This window comes from Balaenoptera ricei, chromosome 9, assembly GCF_028023285.1.
Source record: "Balaenoptera ricei isolate mBalRic1 chromosome 9, mBalRic1.hap2, whole genome shotgun sequence".
Lineage (NCBI taxonomy): Eukaryota > Metazoa > Chordata > Mammalia > Artiodactyla > Balaenopteridae > Balaenoptera > Balaenoptera ricei.
The window spans coordinates 35,766,201-35,783,569 of record NC_082647.1 but is presented as its reverse complement, the minus strand read 5'-3'; the positions used below and the strand labels follow the sequence as shown (position 1 = coordinate 35,783,569).

At 34.4% G+C, this 17,369-nt stretch overlaps 1 protein-coding gene across 14 annotated transcripts in view; it reads left to right on the top strand.

Annotated features, from left to right (window-relative positions):
- The window catches only part of FOXP2 (forkhead box P2), a 531,282-nt gene that overhangs the window by 444,089 nt on the left and 69,824 nt on the right, over positions 1-17,369 (top strand). The window contains exon 1 of one of the 14 annotated variants that reach the window (XM_059933576.1): positions 9,851-9,864. The exons of the other annotated variants lie outside the window; for them this stretch is intronic. The gene's annotated coding sequence lies outside the window, so the exon portion shown is untranslated. Of the gene's footprint in view, positions 1-9,850; positions 9,865-17,369 lie in introns of those variants that run through there. 14 annotated transcript variants of the gene reach the window in all.

The window sequence follows — 17,369 nt, the reverse complement described above, 5'->3', positions numbered from 1 at the left end:
TATTAATAGAATTATATCAATTCTTTTTTCAAAGAATCATTCATTTTGTTGTTTTTTCTCTATTGTATATTTTAGGACATGGGTATACTTTTTAAAAATTAATAGAGCAATTTTTTAGAGCAATTTTAGGTTTACAGAAAAATTGAACAGACAGTACAAAAAGTTCCCACAGATTCCCTCCCCTCCTCCTTGCCCGCAGTTTCCCTTATTATTTGCATCTTGCATTGGTGTGGTACATTTGTTACAATTGATTAACCAATATTAATGCATAATTACTAACTGAAGTCCACAATTTAACATCACTGTTGTTTTGCCTTTTCCAGAATGTTTTATAATTGGAATCATAGAGTATTGTAGCCTTTTCAGATTAGCTTCTTTCACTTAGCAATATGCATTTAAGGCTCTTTCATGTCTTTTCATGGCAGGACAGCCCATTTCTTTTTTTAATTGAGTAACGTCCCATTGTATGGATGTATCACTGTTTATTTATCCATTCACCTATTAAAGGAAATCTTGCTTGCTTCCAAGTTTTGGCAATTATGAATAAAGCCGCTATAAAGATTTGTTTGCAGGTTTTTGTGTAGACAAAAGCTTTCAGTTTATTTTGGGTTATTACATAGGATCATGATTGCTGGATTATATGGTAAAACTGCTTAGCTTTGTAAGAAACTACCATTTGTATCTGTTCAGATCTTTTGGTGAGGTATCTGTTAAGATCTTTTGCCCACTTTTTAATTGAGTTGGTTATTTTCTTACTGTTGAATTTTAAGAGTTCTTTATATATTTTGGATATATATTTTCTCCAAGTCAGTGGCTTATCTTCTCACTATTTTATCAGTGTCCTCTACAGAGCAGAGGTGTTTAATTTTAATGAAGTACAACTTAATTTTTCTTTCATGGATCATGCTTTTGGTATTGTATCTAAACAATGCCAAACTCAAGGACCCCTAGATTGTCTTCTATGTTATCTAATAGTTTTATAGTATTGTGTTTTACATTATGTCTGTGATCCTGATTCCATGTTTTTTAAATTTCATTGATTTCTGTTCCTAACTTTACTACCTTTCTTCTGCTTTCTTTGGCTTTAATTTACTGTTCCTTTTTTATTTTTTATTTTATTTTTTTAAATATCATCATCTTTTTTTTTAATAGGTCATCTTTGTTTTAATTTTAATTTATTTAATTTAATTTAATTTAATTAATTAATTTAATTTAATTAATTTAATTTAATAGGTCATCTTTGTTTTTAAATTTTTATTGGAGTATAGTTGCTTTACAATATTGTGTTAGTTTCTACTGTACAGCAAAATGAATCAGCTATACGTATACATATATCCCCTCTTTTTTGGATTTCCTTCCCATTTAGGTCACCACATAGCAGTAAGTAGAGTTCCCTGTGCTATACAGTAGGTTCTCATTAGTTATCTATTTTATACATAGTATCAATAGTGTATGTATGTCAATCCCAATCTCCCAATTCCCCCTTGGTATCCATACGTTTGTTCTGTACATCTGTGTCTCTATTTCTGCTTTGTAAATAAGATTGTCTATACCAATTTTTCAGATTCCACATATATACATTAATGTATGATATTTCTTTTTCTTTTTTGACTTACTTCACTTTGTATGACCGTCTCTAGGTCCATCCACATCTCTACAAATGACCCAATTTTGTTCCTTTTTATGGCTGAGTAAAATTCCATTGTGTATATGTACCACATCTTCTTTATCCATTCCTCTGTTGGTGGACGTTTAGGTTGCTTCCATGTCCTGGCTATTGTAAATAGTGCTGCAATGAACATTGGGATGCATGTGTCTTTTTGAATTATGGTTTTCTCTGGGTATATGCCCTGTCGTGGGATTGCTGGGTCATATGATAGTTCTGTTTTTAGTTTTTTTTAAGGAACCTCCATACTGTTCTCCTACTGTTCCTTTTTTAACCTATCAAAGTGGACCATTAGATCATTGATTTTTCAGTCTTTCTTTGTTTCTAATGTATGAATTTAAGGTTTTAAATTTCCCACTGAGCACAGTATTAGCTGCATCCCACAACTTGATATATTGTAGTTCCACAATCATTCAGTTTTAAATGTCTTCTAATTTCCATTATGATTTCTTTTCTAACCCATACATAATTTAGTCATTATTTAATTTCAAAATATTTTAGGATTTCTTAAATTACCTTTTAACACTGATTAATTTCACAGTGGTAAGAAAACATAAGTGTTTCAAGCCTTTGAAATTTTTTGGCACTTGCTTTATATGGCCTTGGATATGATCTATTATGATAAAGTTTAATATGCACTAGGAAAGAGTGCATATTTTGCCATTATTTTGTACAGTGTTATGTATATGTATATATATGCATATAGATACATGTGTGTGAGTGTAACAATTAGATCGTGTATTCATTGTCTTGTTCACATCTTCTGTTATCATACTGAATTTGTATCTGCTTATACAGAGTTACTGAGAGTGGTGTTTTAAAATCCCCCATTATGAGTGTGTGTTTATCTGTTTCTCCTTTTAGTTCTGTCAGTTTTTCCTTTATGTGTTTTAAAACTATGCTATTAGGCGCTTGCATATTGAGAATTAGTATATCTATTTGGTAATGTAAACTTTTTATCATTCTGAAATGTTCTCCTTAATCTCTAATAATGTTGCCTTAAAAGTACAGTTGACCCTTGAACAACGTGGGGGTTAAGGGCACCAACCCTCCTCAGTCGAAAATCTGCTTATAACTGTGAGTTGGCCCTCCATATATATGTGGTTCCACATTCGTGGATTCAACAACTGTGGATCATGTAGAACTTTAGTATTTGCTCCTAAAAAAAATCTGTGTATAATTGGACCCATGCAGTTCAAACCCCCTTGTTCAAGGGTCAACTGTATTCTTAGCCTTAAATTCTTCTTTCTCTGATATTTGTATAGATAACTCTAGCTTTCTTGTAGTTAGTGCTTCCAAGTTAAATTTATTACTATGTTTTTACTCTTAGCCTTTCTGTGTCCTTATGTTTTATTAATATCTCTTGTAAGCAGCATACAGTTTTATGTTTAATGCAATTATTGATATATAGCCGCCATATATCTTTTGAATAAAATGTTTACTCGTGACTGATAAGAGATTCTAAAATATTCTTATGATTATGTTGAATTTGGCCCCTAGGAAGGAATATGTACTATTTTTTATAGTTTATAGTATGTGATAATATGTTATGATTCCCCTGTATTCCAATGAAAAACCTGAGTTTCATCCCAGAAGCCTACTTAAATTTCATCAATCAGATTGCTGTTTTCAATAGCTATGGAAACAACAAAATCTTAATGATATTTTGATACGTTTTCGTTCCTTATGTGAGCCCATCATGAGCCATACATATCACTATGGAAAATGAAGTTATTTATTATCGCTTATTTTACCTATTTTAATCACATTTAATTAAATATTATTGTATAAAAAATATCCAAGGAATCTAGGAATTGTCCTAAGAATACAGTTCAGTAAAATACTAATATTCTTTTCCAAAAATAGAGAACTCTGCAATTGTAATATTGAAGATATTATGAAATTACTTCATGGTTACTTCTACACTATTGAAATATCTGTAAAAATGACACAAAAACATTATGGACCAATTTGCGTCTTGAATACAAGAGGTTCATATCCTGGTATCACTGTAGCATTGAGTTTAATCACCAGGCCAGTGTATGTTGCAAAACAATGACTCTTTGCAGGTTTTGTTCTTATGGGACATTACATTCAGCTATGTTGCCCGTTTTTCCAGTGGCACCTAGTCAATGCCAAAGAGTAAGTTGTATGCTGTGAGGTCATCAAAGGCGAGGCTCAGGTGCAAAGACATCAAAGTTGTATTCATTAGTATCAAAACTTTACTCACTATTGTAAAACGAAAGAAGGGGGTCCTTTAATTGCTGAGCATCACAAAATGTTCTCAGAGCATTTGACTTATATTAAAATTTAATAGTCACGATTATTTGGGTGTTAAATTACTTTTCCAAACTGGGATTAAAGGAATTCAAGAAAACCTGCTTTGCATCCTAAGAATGAAAGTATCCCTGACCTTTTATGGTTGGCATTTCTGCCATCAATAAATGTTTGTTGGTCTAATTGGTAACAAAGAGATTTGAACTACCTGATTTGTTACTGGAAGAATATTTTAGACGGTGACTGAACAGGAAGAAAGCAAAATTCTTTGAAGATGTTCTACCATTTGGGGTTACAGATAAATTCCAGTGTCCTAACATAGACTAGCAAGTGGGAATTTTACAAAATTAAAGAATTGAAATTTTAAGTGATTTTGCAGTAAGAATGATTGGCCTATAGCTAATATCTTTTGTAGTAGATGCCTGATTTCCCCTACAGAAATTTCGATTATTACAAGTGACTTAAGTTTTACCAAGGGAAGTTAAGGCTGAACAAAAAGCCTTAAAGAGCAAAGTCCCTTTAAATAATTTAACTCTAAAAACCAAAGTTGTATGTTGATATTTGTTGTAAATCAATCCACAGCCTTTGGCTCCACTGTATGGTGTTTTAAAAGTTCTTAATTAGAAAAAATAATATTGATCAAGGAGTACAAACTTTCAGTTATAAGATGAATAAGCTCTGAAGAACCTAATGTACAACATAGTGTCTATAGTTAATAATGATGTATACTTAAAATTTGCTAAGAGAGTATATCTCAAGTGTTCACACACACACACAAAATGCTAACTTTGGGAGGTGATGGGTATGTTAAATAGTTAGATTGTCAATTCACACTATATATATATTGTACACCTTAAATATATACAATTCTTGTTTGTAAAAAGTAAAAAGTATACCTAAGATTTTTGTTGTTCTCAGAATGCTTTCTTATGTGTTTATATTTGTTTATGCTTGTTTTGGGAGGAGGGGCAAATTTTTCACTTAAAATTGGCATATAAATATTTTTACAGTTTATTTCAAACTAAATATTTATTTAAATTTTTTAAGTAAATTTGGATTTTAAAAATATCATTGCTATAAAAATACAGTTTTCCAATAGAAATTAATAAATATTTCAAGATAGAAAATTTATAAATAGCTTTCTCTGCTCTGGTTTTGCAGAGGAGAAAACATGGTTCTCAATTTTTAAGGCCAGTAGATAGAATGCACATTTCAGTTTGCCCAGGATAGTTCTGGTTGACATCTGTCTCTTCTGGTAATTACTAGTATTGCCTCTTTTTAGTCTCATACCTGTACCAATAAATTCTATGATCACCCTGTTGGGCAGCCAAGCCTGCTTAAGCCTTTAATAAAGACTCCCATACATCCTAGTCAGAGATATGGGGCTATTAGAGACACTGAGGATTCAACAAAATTAAACCATCTCATAAATGGTGAACAACACATTAAATTTGGTAAAATAAAAGAAAAATTAATTCAAGTTCCAGTTCTTCCTCTTATTTATTCTGTCACATGTCTTGGTCTTTCTGAGCCTATAAAAGTAGATAATAGGAAGTATGGCATCTAACAAATGACACAACAGAAGAAATGTGAAGATACTTGGTAAATTTTTAAATGCTATACAAATAGTGTTAGCAAACCCACAGTATGATTTAACTCAGAGTTGTACTTGTCAAGAACACAGAGTTAAATTAAATGTAATTACTATGCAGGAGAATAATCTGTGCCCTGAAAACTCACATTTACATATTTTACCTTGCTATTATATCTTCACAGCAGATTAAGTGACGCCAAAATACTGGAGGATGCCAAAAGTAAAAATTATAGTCTTACTCATTTTCATTTCTACATGAAATATGAGCATTTTGTATGCGATTTTAATACAATGATTGTAATAAAGCAGTATTCACATATTGGAGGTTTTAACCCTGATAATGTCAGGAAATTTTTTTTTTTCTGAACAACTATTATGTGCAAAAAACATTTTGCCAGATTGTGGAAGATCAGAGTAAATGAAGCACAGTCATTTCTCTAGTCTGGTTTTAGTGTAAATAATCACAATAAAAGGCAGAATGGGATAAATATAATAGAATAAACAAAGTAAAGTGAAGGCATAGAAAAGAAACTACTGCTAATCCAAGCATCTGGAGATTATTTCACAGAGGCGGCCCCCCTACTGAGCCTTGAACGATGGGGAAAGTTTGGGTAGATTTTGGTGTTTACCAACACAGTGCACTCCAGGCTGAGAGAAATGAAAAAGCTAAACTAGTGGGAAACAGAAGTGGCAGATATGCTCAAAGGGTAGTAGGTGTCCCACTGGTACTGATGAGTGCTGTGAAGAGATGTCTGAGGAGATGGACCTGCAAAAGGGTTGAGGTTAGGTTGCTCTAGACCTTGAATTTAAAGTAGGGAAAATAAACTGTTTTCTGTTGGATTGGGAAACCTTTTTAGTGTTTGACAAGGGTAGTGACATGATGAGATTTGTATTTGGGGAAGATAATTCTGGCAACAATAAGTCGTATTGATTGGAGAAGGAAAACATTAGAGGCTGAAGACCACTTCAAAGACAGTAACAATAGTCCAAATGAAAAATGGTGAAGTTAGAAATTCGGACTTGAGGGAATGTGAATGGCCAAGAGGGAGTGGGACTGGAGAGGCATTGTAGGAATGATTGGGCGGTAGTTACTGACTGATTGAAAATAGAATTGAGGTAGAAGGGGGAGTAAAAATTACCTTAGGGTATTGAGCTTGGCTGAGTGGGAAGATAATGGTGCCTGTTCAATGAGACAGTATCCACAGCAAGAGAAGCAGCTTTGCAGGCTCAGGATTAAGCATTGAGTTTGGGTGAGGTCTAGTTATCTGTGTGTGTACAACTGGCAGCTTTATTTTCAGATCTTGAACTCAGAGAAGGTAAGTACATGTACTTTATGGGTCATAAGAGAAGCTTGCCAAAGCCAACTCACAGTCAAACTTCCTAGAATTTTCAAGAAATTTCTGCATTCTCAAGACCTATGAAAACTTTATAAACATTTTGTGAAATTGGAGCCCACCTGAGCTACCTTTTGCCTTGTCTGTCCTCTTATTCTGAACCATGAGGTCAGTAGTGATCAGAAAACTGATTTATCTCATTAATTGCTTGTGACTAGTTTTTGAAGCTATCTGAGTCCCCTTCCCTTTGCCCTCTCTTCATTCTCTCTTTGTACATAGAGTCAGAAACAGCAACATGATTGGGAAAATGAGCCGGATGTTGTACAGAGTGAGCCTGTGGTGACATAATGCATTGTAGTCTGGAGAGACACCCTCACAAATAAAGCCATGGAGGTGGGAGTAAACACAGAGCCTTGGTAACAGTGTACTTAGAGGGAATGGGTTTTCCATGCCCATAATAATCGAATTAGAGGAAAACCAATATTGAGTGCTTACAGAGTGTCAAGTACTGTGGTAAACCTTCGTACGCATTATCTCATTTAATGCTGACAATTAATGAGGTTTTTATATTATTATCCCCTTTTTACTTATAAGGAATCTGAAGCAGAGAGAATTTAAATGACTTGGCCACATTAGCTTTGCTGGTGAGACTTGGGACATTCATCCAACATGGCTGGCTCTAGAGCCCACCTTCTAACACCAATGCTCTTTTATTATATGAACATGTCAGAGAGGAGAGGAGTAAGAATTCTATCTTGATCCAGCAGAGCTACACTAGATGAAAGCCCACCAAAATCAAGCTAGTTTTGTAAAACCATGGGTACAAAACTGAGAAGATTCAATCTTATCCCATGTGGATAAAGACTCTGGGAAACTATAATCCACCAACCTGTCTGTTGGCAAGTGCAAGGCTAAATACATCACTGCTTAAGAAGGAAAAGATGGAAAAATGTAGAAGAAGAGAAAAGAAGTCCTTTATACTAACTGGGAAGAAGAATGCATTCAGGCTTTACTGCATCATCCAAAAGAAAAAAAGTGTAAACATATTTGGCATCTTCAATAGGATTCAAGGAAACACGGGTTTTATAAAACAGAGAGAGCTATAAGATCAGAACAGGTTGAGATAAGAAGAAAATGGTAGAAGTTCGAAGAGAGTCAGATGAAAATATGATGGAATAAAGATTGCAGAGAAATTAAAATGCAGTATCAGAATTAAATTTTTCTTTGGAGATTTGGTAGTTAAAAGCCGTGCTGACACTGTAAGTCGAATCCCTAAGATGAAAGAGAAATTTTTATTCTCCACAATATAAAGGACATGTATAAAAGTTTTTAAAATGTGAGACAACCATAGATAGGGTAGAGAATGGAGTTTGAACCTAAAAACAATGCGAGTTCCTGAATACAAACATTTCTTGAATGGGAGGAAATCAGAACATTTGAAATAGAAATAGTATCTAACATAAAATTCAAGAAATCATTCTTAAAAACAAATAGAAGAAATAAGGATAGGGAGAGAGAAAGAGGGAGAAAAGTGTATACCTTGATATTGGCAAATTTCTTGTAATATAAGCACAAAGGAAATAATTCTATAATTATTCAGATGGGGAGAAAAGCTTTCCTCAAATCAGATGGGTGACGTGAACTGACTTCAGATATTTTTTCCTCTGTAATACCAAATGCCTGAAGACAATGGGACCATATCCACAGAGCACTGAAAAAAAAAAAGTCTGTAAATCAAAATATTATCCTAGTATATTACTTTTATAGTGCCACCAAACAACTTCCCACAAACTTAGCAAATTAAAACTACGCATTTATTATCTCACAGTTTCTATGGCCCAGGACTCTGGGTGTTGATCAAGTGGGTCTTCTGCTGAGGATCATGATGTACACCTATTACTTATGTAGTGATCCATGGACTGAAGATCTAGCAGCTAAATGTATACTTTATGCAGTTCTTCATAGTTAACATACTGTGGTAACTAAATCTGAACTAAGTCGTTTGGGGACTTATTTTATTTAGTTAAACTATTGCAACTGAAATTCTTGCATATCCGGACCATACAAAGCAAAGACTGTCTATATCTGTAAAAGGAATGGGATTTGAATGGTAAAACTGTAATTTTTAAAATTCTTTCTATTTTTTGGCGTTTTTAAAATGAATGTTAAGGACTGTATATTACTTTTTAAACAAAAGAAAATAAATTTCATGTTAAAAGTGGGTTTAAAAATACAAAAAATGCACCAATTCTTGACGGTAGTGAAGATAATGGAATTATAGGTGATTTTTGTATTTTAATATTTAAATTTCAACATGGAGCATACATTATGTATATCATCTTGAAGCAATTTTTAAAGAAAGCTTACTTCTGTAAACTTTTTCTACATTTATGTACGGTATAATTTAGTCAATAAACACGAATTGAGATCTACCATATACCAGCAACATGCTAGGGACTATGTATACCTAAGTGAATAAAGCATATTTTCCACCGTACTACGTCAGGGGAGAGACAGACATTTAAACAGGTGAATTTTAAAATGGCTTAGTAGTTATTTTTAGATACTGCAGCACAAAGGACAGAGCAATAAATATAAAAATCAGACGTTTCCCAATGTGAACTGATTGACTGAAAATGAAAGGTGTCCAATAACTCAGCTTTTTTAGTTTTTGCTTATATTGTTATTCCTTTTTCAATGCTGAAGTTTCTGTAAAGAAAAAGAATTTGAGATAAAATGTATAAAATTCTGTGGTTAAAGCATAAGAAATATGTTACCTGCTATCTTTGCACATCTATAGTGAGTTTTTTAAGAGTAATCAAAAAGCCAGTGGAGTTATTTTATGATGCTTCTTTATGAATATGCCTAAAGAAACACACATGCAAACTCTGTTTGCATTATTGGGGACATATGAAATGAAGTTTGTTCTGATTCTTTTTGTTTGTTTGTTTGTTTTCTCCTTTGGAAACAGGGATTTTTACTGAGCCACCCAGGTGAGCAGTTTCAAAAATTCTAATCGAATCCCAACTGTACTCATTTTCAGTTTAGTATTTAAGGGGCTAGTATGTTGAAAAGACCATAGGGAAAGCATTATGTTATATTTTTGATGCCCTCGGAAACACCTCTGTTTTCCTGTTTCCTAGTCGCCACATCCTACAACACCACTCAGAGGAAACGTAGCTGGTGTGTGGAGGAATATTCCTTCATTAATTTATTCTTCAAAATCATTTTTGATTATATCTGTTTTGTGCCAAATACCACATTAAGCCCTGAGTACACAGCATTAAACATAATGGTCTAGCCTTCCATACAAAGCTTAGGAAGAAGTAGCCTAAAGCATGATGCACTTAGCTAAATTCACAGGACCTAACTCCATTCTGAATACTTTTTCACGGCTTCAAAGGCCTCCGGGAAGTTTTTATCTCCATGCGTCCACCCCATCCAACCTCAAGCTGGTATTTAGTTATAATTGCAATTCCTTTTTTGTTCTTTCCAAAGGGAACCATCTTTACTGACAGCATCTAGGTAGTAACCAAACCATGACAATTACATCCTTAGAGATTTTGATCTAAGATAATGATAACCATATCGTCTCAATGTGAACAAATAATGCTGCCCTCACGGGTAAAGGTGTACAGAAAAAAGTTCAGAAAGTGGGGGAGGGAGGAAGTGGGACAGAGTAAGGTAGGCTAGGGGGTGGGGAGCAAAAAGGAAGAGGGTTGAGAATAGAATAATAATAAAAAGCAATTTAGATTCATTATGAAAAACTTTTTCAAAGCTACTTTTTTAGGGAGTCTATAAAAGTTAATTATATGAAAAAACACTATAGCAAAGGGTTTAAAAATTCCTAGATATGAGGCTGGATATAGTTCATACCAGCATGTTTCTTTCCTCTTAGTTTCACATGACAAAAATGGAAAGAGGTACACAGGCCTCTTAGGAACTGAGGGTTTGATATCCTGGATTTGATCCAGAAGATCCTGAGACTGGGGGGATGGGACCTAGAATGCTCACTTCCCTAATGGGAAGAATTGCTAGTATTCTAGTATTCTCACCCTTCATATATTCTGACTGTTCTAATATGGGACCTAATCTTTTCCACATCTCTGTCTAGGATTCAGAGGTTATAGATTGACAAGTCTGTAGGTTTAGAAGCTTTGTGAAGTACATGCTGGCAAAACAATATTATCTTCTCTCGGGAAGTGAATGAGTGAATAAATGAGGTTCTGTAAAGGTTTGGATAAATCCCTGATTAATAGATTCAGAACTAGTGTTCAAGAGAAGGTTAAGAGTGTTGGAGGTGTAGTCTTTTGAGGGAAATGGAATGTCAGGAAGCCTGACTCTAAAATAGTGATACCTTTAAGTGACAGAATACAGGGCTTGATACACACTTTGGCACTTTTTATATTCCTATAACCAAAGGATTAGTAACTGTCTACCTCTTCCAGGTTTTGTCAACTGTATAAGACAAAGCATTTATCAAGCCCTTGATATCCACAGATGAAAAAAGTACGTTAGGGATATAAATTCTATTCCCATGGTATCCCTGAAGAGATCTGATACATTTTATCTAATTTTCCTCTCATCACCTGTTTATTTCAAATCAGAATTCTTGCTTATTAATACTATTTTGGAACACTTTTTTTAATATATTCCACTGGAAAACCTCACTAGCCTGACAAGATCTTTAAACATTACTGTGGCACGAGGGTCACAGCTAAGTTACTTTGTCTTATTACATCAGTGGTTTTGCTCAGAGGATTTTTTTATAATAATTTAAAACTGGTGGGAAGTACTTACCAATACGTATTTTGCATTTGGTTAACTCTTTGAGGCATTATTCTTGGGACATATTTCTTTTAAAAAGCTGTGAGTTCCTTATAACCTTAATGTGCCCTATAACTGCTTTTTAAAATTCTTTATTTTTTAAAATTAAAATGTCTACATAGTTTAAAACTGAAAAAGCATAAAAAGCAAAAAACTGAGTAATCCATAGCGAGCTTCCTCATTCATTGTATGACTGCACGGTATTCCACTGATGGATGTCATTTAGCCAGTCTATTGATTGTCACCTGGGATGTTTCTAATTTGTTGCTAACAAAAATGCATCAATGAATAGTTTTGAACAAATGTCACTTCACATATACACAAGTATAACTGAGGAAAGTTTTAGAACTGAAATTCCTAGGTCAAAGAATGTGTTTATTTGTAATTTTGATAGATATTACCCAAATGCTATCTGTAAATCTGTTGCCATTTTATATTTCCGTAAGCTAGTGTCTACTTTCCACAACTTTACCATCACAGTGTTATTTAACAATCTGATCTTTCCCAATCTGATAGGCTTCTCAGAATATCTTTAATTAGCTTTCTTTTATTTTGAATTATGTTGGATATATATCCATATGTAAGAGACGCTTTTTTCTGCAAACTGTTTAGTACTTGGCCCATTTTTTCTATTGGATTGTTGGTCTCTTTCTTCTTGATCTATAGGCACTTTCACATATTAGGGAAATACGAAATACAATTGTCATCTCTAATTTATCATTTACCTTTAATTTGATTTTGGTTTTTACTATGCAGATTTTTTGAAATGAAGTTGAATTTATTGGTCCTCTTTTTATGGCGTCTTAGTTTTGTGCCATGGTTACTAGACCTTTCCTCCTCCGAGATTATACAACAATTACTCCAGGTTCATCGATGTTGTGGCAGATGACAGGATTTCCTTCTTCTTTCAGGCTGCATAATATTCTATTGTATTTATTTACCACATCTTCTGTATCCCTTTGTCTGTTGACAGACACTTAGGTTGTTTCTCTACCTCGGCTATAGTGAATAATAATTCAGTTACCTGGTAGAACAGATATCTCAAGATGATTATTTCATTTCCTTTGGATAAATACCCAGAAATGGGATTGCTGGATCATTTCACAGTTCTATTTTTAGTTTCTTGAGGACCCTCCATACTGTTTTCCATAGTGACTATGCCAATTTACCTTTCTACCAACAGTGCACAAGGGTTCCCTTCTCTCCACATTCACACCAGCATTTATCTCCTCTTTTTGATAGTAAACATCCTAACAGGTGTGAGGTGATATCTCGTCGTTGTTTTGATTTGCATTTTGCATTTCCCCGATGATTAGTGAAGATGAGTACCTTTTCACATACCTGTTGGCCATTTGTATATTTCCTGTGGAAAAATGTTTATTCGGACCCTTTGTCCATTTTTAAAGTGGGTTATTTGGGGTGTTTTTTTTTTTTGCGATTCAGTTTTATGAATTTCTTGTATATTTTGGATATTAACCCCTATCAGATATGTGGTTTGCAAATGTTTTCCTCTTCTGTAGACTGCCTTTTCATTTCATTGATGGACTACCTGTTGTTTTGGTGTTGTCTCCTTCTACCTACTAAAGAACTTTGCTCCACCTTTTTCTCATGTTCCTGCAGCACTTCCCTCACTACTAGTCTACTTACCTCAACATAGAAACACGCCCCAGGTCTTCTGTCTTAAAAAGTTAAGACTCTCTGAAATCCACACACTCTTATGGTTTGACAATTCACCTTCATCATAACCTGCTCGATTAAAAGAATGGTCTACTATCTCCAGTGTATTACTGCCCCTTTACTCCTCATCATTCTATAATCTGACTTCTGACCAACCTTCCCCTGAGGTTATTTTTACCCATTTCAGTAACCTCCACATTAACCAAGACAAGGAACATTATCTCATCCTTATCTTAACCTGTTCACTTCATCTGACTTTGTTGATCAAGATTTCTTTCTAAAACACTCTCTTCTCTTGGATTTTATACCTTTCTGCTGGTTTCAAAAGAGACTGCTCAAGCTAGGTCTTCTCAATATCCTCTCTAGGCTCTGATTCCTCTCTGTATCCTCAAATGACAAATGTTTACTTTCCCCTTTAGATTACTTTCTATGATTGTCATATAAGTTATTAGTTGCATGATTAGTGATTTGCTGCCTATGTCCTCTATTAGGATGTGAACAGGGATTGTATTGGGCCCTTGCTGAGCTCTTCAACCTTACCTCCACCTCATTCCCTTTGCTCCAGATCAAGTTCAAGTTTAGTGTGAGCTTCTTCTCCATTAGTTTGAATCCTCTTTGATCCTATTTAATATGTGGCTTTTTCTCATCCTTCAGGTCTTAGCTTAAATGCTACCTCTCAGAGAGGTGTTCCGTAACCCTACTAAGATGATCTGCCTTATTATTCCTTGTTTAACACCTTCTTTATTTCCTTCTAGAACATATCAAAATTTGTGATTATTTTACGTATTTCACCAGTTTACTGATTTAATTTATTTCTTCTCCACTAGAGTATTAACTTTTCAAGGACAGTTTTTGTTCCTATAGTATTAGCTCCTAGTATGTGTCTGGCATACATTAGCTGATTAATAAACATGTGTTGATGGAAGGAAGAGAGGAAGGAAGGAAAGAAGAAAGGAAAGGAGAGAGGGAGGGGGCAAGAAGGAAGGTCAGTTATACTGGTTCACCGTCATTTCCCCAGCACCTAGCACAGGGACTTTCACATTATTAGTATTTGATAAATATTTGTTTAGGAAATTAACCACCCCAGAATTTTATCCTCAGTCCTCTGCTCTCCTTGGTCTACACAACCCATACAGATTCGTGGGTAACTTCACCTACACTATTATTTCAAATACCATTGATATGCTAATGACTGCCAAATCCAAATCTGAGGCCACTACTCTCTAGTTCAAGAACCACATATTTAGCAGCCTGGATATCACAGGGCCCTTAAACTCAGCATGCCCAACATTAAACATATTGCCTTCCTTTCCTCTCAAAACTAATTCTCTTCCTGTATTCTCTACCTTAATCAATGAGACCATCATCTGCTCAGGTACCTTGTGGTTGTCTAGATTGCTCCTCTTCTTTCACGGCTTCTGCATATAATCAATCAAGTCCTGTATGTTCAAATTCCTTACCATCTCTCAGCCCCTCCTTTCCTCTCTAGCCCATGCAAGTAATCTAAAATGTCCATGATAACCCCTCACTAGCATTATTGCCATGGATAGTCCTAAAATTCAAATCTGGTCCTATCACTTTTCTTAAACTCTTCAGGATCCCCATGTTTCCCGACCCTCTATTCATATAATGCTTGTAGAAGAAATTTTTAACTTCTAAATTTAGTAGCCTGGCCCTTTCACCATCTGGCTCCTACCTACCTATACTACGTGTACCCCACACTCCAGTCATAAGGAATGATTTTTTATTGCTTTCACCCATGCCTCATTTCTGCTTAGAGAAGTCTTTCAATATCCTTGATTCCAACTCATCCATTAAAACCCAACTTAAGCGTTATCTCTTCTTGAAAGCCTTTCCTCATTATGCTGTGCTGATATCTGTTTTATTTCTTCTGTACATTCTTCTATCATGATGCTTGCCACACTGAACTATAATTGTGCATTTACTTACCTTGCCTTCTACCATCACAAGTTAGCAGGCGTTGGTTGGATGAATGAATGACTGCAGGAAGGTTTATTCTTCAAGAAGTTATATAACAAGTAGAAATTGTGGTTAGAGCCAAAGTTGGAGGAAGATTAACATCTAGATACCAAAAAAACCTGACTTACTAGTACAGATTAAACCAAAACCAGGGGATGGGGCCTAAGACACAAGGGGTTTTGTGAGCAAGAGTTAGAACCCAAATATTTAGAAACCAAATAACAGGTACCAGTAGAAATTGATGCAAAATAGCCCTTATCAGGCTTAGGCTACTCTGAGGCCAGGTTTGGGTTTGACAAGGACACACTTTCTCAGACAAAGTTTGCCTGCTGCACAACCAACAAAACCAAAATCTTTAGCTTGGCATGTATTTTGTACCAGAATATTCCTTTTGAATAAATAGTAGAATGCATAAATGTATTTTATGTGAACATAGTAATGTTCACAGAACACTATTACCAGATACCACGTATCACTTTTTTTTTTTTACTTTTACTTTCTGATATAAACCCCTCAGGATTCAGTGTAGATTATGAGATCCCCAACGATTTTAATGTTTTTAGATCTTAAGTCTGAGTGGAGATTACAGAGAAGATAGCCTCTCTTAGCATTCCAGTTGCATAAACTGAGGCCAATTATTATGTATAATGAAGTCTCTTTGAAGGAAAAATTCATTTGGGTAAAGAGGGAAGGTAGATAATTTGAGTGGTTACTGTGTGTTATGTATTTACATGCATTATTATAATTATCAGAATAACCAAGTAAAATGGATATTCTTACTTTAATTTTACTGATAGAGGAATAGTGTCTCAGAGAAGTTAAGTAGTTTGACCAAAGTGACAAAGCAAACAAGTGAGAGATTCAACATTCAGTTCGAATTATTCTGGTTTCAGAGTCTGACACGGCATCCAGGTTTTTTGTTGCTATCTGTATCTTCATTAGTGTTGTTTTTATCATCATTCGAAAGAAGAAATATTTGTATTTGCGTTATCTGTTTGACCCTCTGGTGTGGTGTAAATGTATGGAAAATGAAATGGCCACTTGTGAAAAGAAACTTGAATACTAGTCCTATTATCTTCACTAATCATTAAATAGCTATCTGTGTAAAACCAAACTAGAGGCATCTTTTCAATCAGTAGGTCCAGTTTTATCACTTAGATTTCATCTATAAAGAGTAATCATTTTTAATATATCTTCTAAGTAGAATTTAACTGTGTTTTCATGGTACTGTGACAGTTTATATTGGATTTGAAACATGGGTTCTGAATCTAGGAACTTAAATCTGCATTAGGTATAATATAAAAGAGAATAAAGAAATAGTAATTTATAACAAATAAGCTTCATTGAGAATTGAATGTGATGCTATTTCAGGAAATGTTATTAGGCTTTTTTATTTATGAAAATTTGTTAGGCCGTTGTGATTTAAAAATTGCAGTGGTGGAATTTGTATATCCATTTTTTTTTTTTAAGAAACTGTATTATCCTTTGGGCCAAATTATTCTTTCCAGATTTCTATCCAGTTAGCCATAATATTTGAAAGTGTGATAAACTAGCTATCAAAGTCCTGGCCAAAAGTACCAAATGTGAGAATAACATTTTCTCCTTAGTCTTGCCCTGACGGACCTCTTGTGACCATGGCTAGAAAAATGATATCACCAAATCAGAATGTTTTCTTTCATTCAGTCATGGTATTATATTCAGTGTAGCAGGAAATAGTTTTGCATGACAGTACACATGTAAATGTCATTGCATATGTCGTTTATGGTGTGCAGGGTTGTTATGCAAGATTCACAGTGATCACTGGGGAAAATTGTCTCTGATACACTAAATAAAACGGGCTTAGTAAAAATTGCTAGCAATTTTTTTCTAGACATATAATGACATGGTAAGAGCACAAAACAAAACTACCAGCAACAAACCATTTCTCAAGCTGTAATATCTACAGGACAAGTGATCTAAATTGCTGAAACAAGGGGAGTTCATCACTGCACTGCAAAAGAACTTGAAATATAAC